The sequence below is a fragment of the Acomys minous genome (assembly GCF_964271855.1).
Source record: "Acomys minous genome assembly, chromosome: 2".
In the NCBI taxonomy this organism is placed as follows: Eukaryota; Metazoa; Chordata; class Mammalia; order Rodentia; family Muridae; genus Acomys; species Acomys minous.
In genome coordinates this window covers 87,133,243-87,143,006 of record NC_140484.1, presented here as the reverse complement: position 1 = coordinate 87,143,006, position 9,764 = coordinate 87,133,243, and the positions used below count along the sequence as shown (strand labels likewise).

Here is a 9,764-nt window from a genome sequence, read left to right as displayed (position 1 = left end):
CCATTACAAATATATTTAGCTGCAGCAACAGAAACCCCTGGTGTGGTGGCTTCTTCCGTGTCCTTTCATTTCTTTGCAATAAGTAGGGACGTCAGTGCAGACTGAGAGGTATCTGTCCCCTTCCCTGTCCCAGTCCCCACCATGCAGACCTTTGCACATACTTGTTTGTAACAGTGAGGGCTGTGCTGTGTCTTCTAACCACATTCAGGGATGAAAAGGAAGAGGCAAAGAGGTGCTCTAGAAAGTTCTGGCAGCCCTCCCTGACCTCCTGTTCCGTGTTGTATTTCAAGTCTGGATCTTGCCCACGCTCTGTAAGAGGGAAGGTGTGTCTGGCTTGGAGAGCCACCCTGCTAGTACCCTGCAGCCACTCCGTGAGCATCAGTTGCGCAGACTCCTCCAGATTGCTAGTGACAACTTGGAAGCGTGTGATACGTTGCCTTTGTTCCACTTGCGAGCACTCTGGTTCACAGATGGAGGCAGAAACGCTGGCGTCTGGTGTCAGTGCGTTGGCACGGCTCCGGCAGTTGCACTTGAGCAGATTTTGATTTTAAGGAGGGAGGGAATGCCACAGCCTCTGCGCTCTGACTCCCTGGCGCCTCCAGCGCGCCCTCCTGCCGTCAGCCAGGCGCCTGCTTTCGGTCCGCACTGCTTCTCATAACCACCTGGAGTTCTTACTCATTTTAAAGAGAGTCTCAGTTATGCACAAGGAGGCCATCTTTATAAACCCATCCCTTTTTTCCTCAGAACCTTTGTGAACTTAAAGGGACTGGCCTTCTTTTATATTTTCTTCTCTGCGAAGGATTTTTGACAGAAACAAGCAGGCGTTGTGCCGGGGTTACACGAACTCAGTTTCCGGTCTAGAGATGTGTGTGTTGCTGACAGTGTCCCTGCAGAAGAGGGCAGGAGAGCACACGTGCATCCTCACAGGTCAGCTGACTGGCAGGTTTACTACACATCTTCCTGACCGTACAGCTAGACTGTAAGTTGATACGGGTTTGTTAGTTAGCGGCCAGCTCTCAAGTAGTCCAGGCTGGCCTTGAATTCCAAGCCCTTCTGTCTCCGGTAACTAACCTGAGGTCACGACAGCGCCTTGAAGTCACTATCCCTAATGCTGACACTGGGCGCTGTTTCCCCACAGGAACAACACCTAGACCTGCTGCTTTTGTTTACTGTTGTGTAGGCAGGTTATGTGTCGCTTTTACATTCAGAACGCAAGGACTTCCTAAGGTGAGAGTGCCCCTCACAGGACGAGTTATAGAGGGAGAGGAAAAAGGATTGATAGAAGACGGGCTGACATGCTGTTTCCTGCTTCTGGACCCTGGCTGGCCTCTCCCTGCTTACTGTTCCTTTCTACTGTTGTGATATTTTGAGGCAGTACAAACTTCACGTTGGTTTGATATGCTTGCCAACATACTTAATCTGTAAATTAGAATAATGTGAAAGAAAACATCGCCAGTGCCAAAGCCCGAGTGCTGTGTGACTCGGTGAAATAGCACACACATGTAGCACATGAATCCCTGCAGGTCATCTTTTGGGATGGCACTCTGTGAGCCTAAATAGGAAACTGGGGGTTCACGTGCACGTGACCTATCCCGTGTGTGTGTGTGTGTGTGTGTGTGTGTATAAATTCTCATACCTGGATTTCAGTTCAATTTTTGAGGAGTGTGATCATCTCAGAAGATACAGTCTTTTGTAAAAGTTCTCTTGTACCCAGCAGCTGAAATAGAACTCCACTCTGTCGGGGGTCCTGATTTTTGTGCTTTTCTTAGATTTAAAAGGGGTTTTCCTTCCATGTTTAATATTTCCTAATGCTTTGACTCTGGGTTACTGACCTTGACAACGCGGGCATATATGTAGGGAAACATTTACACGCCTCTGCTCAGCGTGTATGCTCTGATGAAGTAGGGACATGCAGAAACTGCCTGCAGTAGACATTGAGAAATGCCCTGTATCTGGGGCTCTGCAAATCTTAAGTGAACACTGTTCTCTGCTCTCCAGGGTAGAGCTGTGCATAGAAGTAACTGAACTGAGGAGAGTGAACGCTGGCTAAGGGCAAGCTGCCTGCTTTAACCAGTATTCTTACGAGCTTTTTGTTTGCCTCGTTCTTCAAAGGGCTGTTTCACACTGACATGGGGCTAAACCAGCAGACATTTCAACAGAAGGAAAATAGGGAGACATGTTTCTGAACTGGCCTTCTATATTTTTCTTGTTGGTCTGAGATAGTTAGTAAGTAGTTGCCTTGAGATTTACTCTAGGCTTGCCTGGCCCGAAAGCTTGTCTTCCTCGTCACGGTACAGTACTGACAGCCTATAGGCAGGCATGGATCAGATCTTGAAGGGTTTTTTAAAGGTATTTGCCTATCAGGGTGCCCTTCTCTGTTGCCTGTGTTCTCCCTTGTCAGCATGACTGAGAAAGGGAGTGATGTCTGAGCAAAGCTGGGCAAATAAGGTTGCCTCAGGAGTACTAGACTCAACACCATGAAATTTGTAACGCTGGGGGTATGGTCTGGGCAGCCACTAGGAAGACAGATGAACAAAATACAGGCAGCATTCTGAGGATACCACAGTGGACAGAGCAGTGTCCCTGTGGGGCTTGTACTTTTAGAGCCGTGTGTAAAGATGCAGGATGGTGCTGCAGACTTGCACAGAGGGTCCTGTCAGGAAGCCGGTGGCAGGTCATTCCACTCCGTTCACCTCTGTCTGTGTCCTTGCTATGGCTCCTTGGTGAACGGAGCATGGGTGCTTTCCTGTCCCTTGACTTTGAGCTGGGCCGAGTCACTAGCCAAGAGAATGTTCGAATCAGATGCCTCAGTGAGGAGAACACGCCCTAGGTAACTATTGGTCCCTGCAGGCTGAGGAATAAATGGAGCAAATGTATACTTGGTCTGTGGCCCGGTGTCTATAGTCCACCCTGACCCACATGCAAATGAGTAATGCATGTTTCCAGCCACTCAGTTTTGGAGTGGCCTCTCAGTATTAATGCAAAGCTTTCTCAAACAGCCGGAGGGAGATGTTGCCTTGGTGTTCAGCGACTTCACATCCCCATTAGGGCATCAAAGTAGCTCCTGATTCAAGTGCCTGAGTACCATGGGCCCCATGCGTATATTTTGCTTGGAATGAGATCTATTCCAGGCAGCCATTGCATTCCCATTCTTTTTTCTTTTAGCCAGGCACAGTGTCACAGAGCTATAGTCCCATCCCTTTGGAGGCCAAGGCAGGAGAATCATGAATTCAAGTCCAGCCTGGGTTATAAAGCAAGACCCTCTTTTAAACAATTATAACCAACACATAGTTGTTTGTATCTATGAGTCACAGCGTGGTTGTAGTACATGCACATAAACCACACAGCAATCAGAGTTATTGTTTTGTCTGTCAAAAATGTTTATCATTGCTTTGTCTTGAGATCGTTAAGGAAAAAAAATACTTCTGATTGGCTACTTTGAAATATGCAGCTATGTTGATAACCTGCTGTGCCACAGAATATTAGACATTATTTCTTCTACCCAATAGCACCCATCCATGAACCTTCTCTGTTCCTTGCACCCAACTTCTACCACCTCTGGGCACCTTTATTCTCTTTATTAGGAATCATTTTTTTCTTCTATGTGCTTTTTGAGAACTTGTGGTATTTGCTTCTCTGTGTCTTGCTTAGCATAATGGCCTACATGCCATTCCATTCTGATAGATGTCAGAAATATCAGTCACAAGAACCTGCCAGGAAATGAGAAGGCGGTGTGGATAAGATGCCACCTGACTGTGATCGGGTTCGGAAGAGCCACCACAGGCCTCAGGACTGAGGCAGAGGGCTCCCCTGTCCTCGGTGATGCATTACTTCGGTCAGTGTGTTTGCCTGAAGGCAGTGAGAAGCCTGGGAGGTCTAGTGACAGACAGGGGGACTGGTGGGAGCAGCTGTGGCAGTCAAGAATCCACAGGATTTGGTCACTGACCTGAGGCACGGCCGACTGGAGGATCCATTGCAGATTTGCAGATCGGCCAACTGAAGGGAAGCTGGCTTCGTGCACTTGGAAGGGCAGTGACTCCCGAAGGGCAGGTAGGGGAGTCAACAGAGGTTCCGTGTTGGACATCCAGGTGGACGTCCCATTTCCGCTTGGGCCTGGAACTCTGATGTAAGAACGCATGGGTCTCAGGAAGGTCTAGGCCTGGCTAAGGGCTAACGGTTTTAATAAAAGAAATAAGAATTGTCAGGAACAGTGGACTTAAGCAAGAGGTTTGTAGCTTCCAGTGACTAAGGAGGCCTCAGCAAAATGGTATTTGATGTTCATTAAAATGAGGTCTGAAAAATCTCAAAAACCTGAATATTTTCCCACCATGTTTATTTTCCATCAGAGAAAGTATCTTATGTTCCATATTTCATTGTGAATCATATTTGTAGCAGAAAAGCAAGAGCTTCTTGGCTGTGGTCTTCACATATTCCTCTGTGGCCCCTAAATACCTTTCCTTGTGAGATACTTTGAAGGAATATTTTTTTGTTTGTTTGTTTATCTATTTATGTATTCTTCTCTTATACATTATGTCCTGACCTCGACTTCTTCTCAGTTCCCACTCCTTCCGGTCACTCCCCACCTTTTCTCTCTCTCAGCTCCACACCTCTATGAGCCCTGCTGAGTTGGTTCTGTGGGCCTTGTCCTCATGGCGTCCTTCACCTGTCTGGCTCCTACAATCTCGAAGGAACCTTTAAATGCCAGCTTCCTGTTCCATGGCTCACGCTGCAGTGTATGTTTATGAAAACTCTCCTGCTTGCTAGGTACCCATTAATTGCTTACTAGCCTTGTATCAATATCAGGCCTGTTGACCTACAGGCTCTTTGCAAGTGGAAGACCATCTGCCCGATGCCGCCATTGGGACAGCCATAATGAAATCACTCAAATCATTTCCTGCTCCCAGCCCTTGTTCAGATCTTCTATCTACTGTAAATAAGAGGATATTAAAATCCTTAGTAAAGTCCACATGTCCTTTTCATCCTGTCCCACAAGGCTTTGTGTTCTAGCGATGGAAACAATAAATAACAGGTGATGTCAGGCCTATTGTAATAAAAGAAGGCTGCTTATTAAACTGTCTGCTCCAACTGTTTTTCCTTTGACATCATGAGATCTGTTTATAATGACTTTTATGGTTTTCCCCTTAGCACTCCACACTCATGATTACAAGGAGAAATTGAGGATTCGGAAACAGTCTCTTGAACAAAACTGACGCCTTCCCGCTTTCAGGCCCAGGTGCACAGACTTCACGGGCAGAGTACAGGAAGAAAGTGCAGGAAAGCTGTGTGTTTGGGAGCAGTTTGGGGGCTTTCTGCCTGGAAGGATCGTAGCAAGGAGAGTGCATTGCAAGCTCAGTGCGTGCACAGGTGGGGGGTGGGGCGTGTGCATGTAGCCGCAGAGGGTGAGTGCACACACCACGGCTTCATTATGCCATCTCCATCTCCATTGGAGCCAATCAGCACTGGGTCCTGAAGCTGCTTTTGGACACCTCAGCGTTTGAAGAATTCAGCATCTCTGGGGATTCACTAGACCTTGAGCCTGTATTTGGGAAGAGTGTGTGTGTGTGTGTGTGTGTGTGTGTGTGTGCGCGCGCACGTGCGCACGCGCGCGCGTTCTTTTCAGACTGTGGCTGTTGTCTGATCCCCTCTGCCTGCTGGTGACCAAGGGACAGCATTCACTGCCAGCAAATCTTTTAACTTCCTCCACAGAGAAGGGAAGAAAAGCCCACTGATGCTGTGGACTCTGGAACCAACTCCCTAAATAAAACTCTTTTTTTTTCATGCCTTTGAGCAAAATAGATGTCTTGGTTGTTTTAAATGACCTCTGAAAAGTATTGTGTGTGTGTGTGTGTGTGTGTGTGTGTGTGTGTGTGTGTGTGTGTGTGTGTGTGAGAGAGAGAGAGAGAGAGAGAGAGAGAGAGAGAGAGAGAGAGAGAGATTGTAGTATTCAGTGTGTGCAAAGACACATAGATGGCTTGCTCCAGATACACTCTGTGACACGTGAATGGACTTGAATGATGAAAATTTCACATTTTCATTCAATCCCTGCATGGTATTTCCCATCTGGACCTATTTTCATATGGGTTGGCTGTTTATTTAGAGCACCTGAGCAGAAACACACAGATCAGATACCTGTTTCTGAAGATGCACTTATCTTTTAGGACATTGCTGACTCTTTAGGAGCATGTTCTCTGCCTCTGTGGCCCCCAGAGCCCTTTGGAGGAACGTGCTAGCTGCTCCGTAGCCACGAGCTGCCTCTCCTTTGACGGGGAGATTAATCCTTCCCATAATCACATCACCTGCTAGCTCTGGGCCCAGAGTTCACTCAGGCTGGAAAGAAATGGGAATTAATTGAAAGGGGGAGGGGGGGAGAATATTCTTTTCTAATTTCCTCTCGGAACTCATCTAGAAAGGTGATTGAGAAAGAGACGCAAGGTTTGCTGCCAACAGGAGCTAAGAGAGTTGCTTGCTTCCTTTTGCAATTCTGGATTTATATATCTTTTTTGACACTGTAAGAAAGTCATTAGATGGTGGCAGAAGGGTAAGCGTGGCAAGAGCTGAGCTCACTTCATCCCCTCAGAGCAGAAACCCTCAACAGTGCACACAGCTCTGTCCCATGGAAGGCAGACTTCTGGTCCTGGGAATTCATGTCCAGGGAGCACAGAGGGCGTTTCAGCTGATGCCCGTCACTGGGTGATCTAGAGATTTCTTCAGTCTGTTTCTCCCACACAGAAACCTCTGTGAGTTTATTTGCCATGTGCTGGAGTTTGGGGAAAACTTAACTCTGGTGGGGTTTTTGTTTGGTTTTTGATCTTTCTTATTTTGCTTTTTCAAGTCAGGGTTTCTCTGTGTAGCCTTGGCTGTCCTGGACTAGCTTTGCAGACCAGGCTGGCCTTGAACTCACAGAGATCTGCCTGCCTCTGCCTCCCGAGTGCTGGGATTATATGTGTGTGTGTGACCACACCTGGCTCTTATTTTAAATTTTAAGCTCAGCTTTTTTTCTTCTTTTTAACTCTCCTGTCAACAGGCCTTGCTATGTAGGCCAGGCTGACTTGAACCCCAAATCCTGCCTCCACCCAGTGGTTGTTGCAACCCCTGCTCTGTCATTGCTTCTCTGCAGCTGCACACTAGCTCTGGCTTCCATGTGGCCTCACTGTGAGTTTCTGTGCGCAGAGGGATGGTCCATCGTGGGAGACCTGGCTTATCAACAGAGCACAGATGCTGTTGAGAGTGCCATCTCTCCAGCGACTCAGGATGCTGTCGCTGAGTGCTCTGTTGATGCTCCGTAGAACCAGTGAGACGGAAACTGAACTGTACGGGACACCTGTTTGTTCATTCTTTCCTAAGTCTGTGGGGGCCTGGATTGACCATGTGTGAAGCACAGTGCTCAGTTGGTGAGACTAAAGGGGTGGAATCCAAGCTAGGAGAGAAATAGGCTGCTAGCTGACCCTTCATCAGTCTTGGAAAGCCAAGGTCCATGCCAGTGCCCCGAGGCAGGGCCCCTCACCCCTTCAGGTTGTGTATCAGTTGCATATCTGGGACGCTAAGATCCACGGGTCTTTTTGTAGCTGCCATCTTCCTTCAGCTTACGCCCCGCCCCAACGCCATCTCCTCCCCACCTCCCCCACCTTCCGTTTTCAGGACAAGACGGGCAGCTCAATGTTTGCCCCCCACTCATCCAGCATTACAAAGAAACCACTCCTCTGGCTGCTGCCCAGGGCTCAGGCCTAGCTCATCTGCAGAGAGAAGCTCCCAGCTTGCCTTTCCTGGAGCGCTAAAGCTGTATTCCCTGCTAAAATGAAATGCGGTGGTGACAGCAGCAAGCCCAGCAGCACAGCAGGGCATGGCGGTGACACAGCAGAGTGGGAGGGGAGAAGCCAATCCAGGTTGTGTGCAGGAGACCCAAGGGGACTAAATGGGGGGGGGGGGGAATCAAAATATGGAATTTGCTTTAACTGTAGACTGCAGCCTTAAGTCACCAGAACCCTGGAAGCTCTGAGGGGTGAAGAAGAAAGAGCATAGTAGACCGCGTGAGGTGGGTCTCGACGTTATCTTTCTCCTGCACTTGACACCATCATAGAGAGAAGCTGTTTGAAATCTTTTCAAAGTAAACACAAGACCTTTCTTAAAGGGTGTTTAAATCCTTGAATTGGAGCAATTTTCATTTTGTTTTGTTTTTCGAGACAGGCTTTCCTTGGCTGTCCTGGACTCGCTTTGTAGACCAGGCTGGCCTCAAACTCACAGTGATCTGCCTGCCTCTGCGATCGGAGCTTGAACTGGAGCAAATTTAAACTTAACTGAACCTCTGTTTTACTGGCTTTCCTGTTACTCACAGGGTGGGGCTCAAAAGAAGTATCTGATGTGTTTTGGACAAAATGCAGCTGTTAGCTTCCATCCCTACATTTGAGAACAGTGGGCGGAGCGTCCAGACCCTGCAATGTGGGTAAGAGTAAAAAGTGGAGGTACCAACATCTGAGCAGAGAGGCAAGAATCCTGCAGGCATCTTCCGGAATCTCAATACCGTCCCTCCACACACATGACAGAGATAGATCTGCTGATGTGTCAGGAGGCTCTGCCGGCTTCCTTCTCCTTCCCTTCTTTCCTCACTCTTTTCTAGCTCCCAGAACCCTTGACAGGCTGGCTTCAACAAGCATGTACGGGATTGCCAGCTGCATGTCAGGCTGAATACTTAATGCTGGGAGAACAGTGTTTGGCACATGGCATGCCCTGGCGTTACACGGTGCCTCCTATACATGAAGCCAAGCTTATGGCAGATTCCCAAGCTGCTTTAGTTCCCACAGGCCCGGAACCAATCCCTCCTGGGGGAGCTTTCTAAGAGCTGATGTCAACTCTATCCCAGACCCACCAATTTAGTTGTCGTGGGACACAAATGGATCTTGATACTTTTAACGACAGTCCCTAAGCTTGCTGTACAGCAGAGGCTGGCCTCGAGCTACCAGACCTCCTGCCTCCAGCTCTGAGTGTTGTGATTTTAAGTGTAGGTCATTCTCTCTGGCTATACATTTACAACAACAACAACAACAACAACAACAACAACAACAACAACAACAACAAAACTCCCTGAGTGTTTATCAAAGTTTGGGGATCACTGATTTAAGGGCCTCTTACTTGCTGGAACCCTTAAGACCTTGGGAAGTGCTTTGTCACTTAGAATTCAAAAGTTTACAGGAACTCTCTCTCTCTCTCTCTCTCTCTCTCTCTCTCTCTCTCTCTCTCTCTCTCTTTTGTGGTAGGGGTTTCGAGACAGGGTTTCCCTGTGTAGTGTTGGCTGTCCTGGACTCTCTTTGTAGACCAGGCTGGCCTCAAACTCACAGCAATCCACCTGCCTCTGCCTCCTGAGTTCTGGGATTACAGGTGTGCGCCACCACACCTGGTCTTACACAAGCATTCTTAAACAGGGCACCTACAGTGAATAAGCTTCAGGTGGCACAGGCGACTCTGACTTTCCCTGTCCCTGAGTCCTTAGTCCAGAAGCTGGTTACTTAGCCTGAGTGAGCTTTTCAGAAGTGTGACTTGGCTGTAAGACACAGATTTCTATCTTCTCATGCTGCTGCCCTGTGAAGCCAAGCCTTTACAAGCAACATCTGTCCCTTCTTGCAGCCTTGACTCTGTCTTGGCTGATGACCTTGACAGTGGTTTTGGCAGTTCTTTCAGAAGAAATTTAACTGCATTAGAAGACTTGCTGGCTGCAAGCAGTGGTGGATTTTGCAGTCTTACTGCATGCTGTGTTATATAAATTGAATTGT

The 9,764-nt window shown here is 48.0% G+C and overlaps 1 protein-coding gene across 1 annotated transcript in view; it reads left to right on the top strand.

Annotated features, from left to right (window-relative positions):
• The first annotated feature begins 821 nt into the window (after positions 1–821).
• Positions 822–9,764, top strand: part of TPH1 (tryptophan hydroxylase 1) — a 40,923-nt gene continuing 31,980 nt past the window's right edge. The window contains exon 1 of the mRNA XM_084767554.1: positions 822–927. The gene's annotated coding sequence lies outside the window, so the exon portion shown is untranslated. The remainder of the gene's footprint in view (positions 928–9,764) is intronic.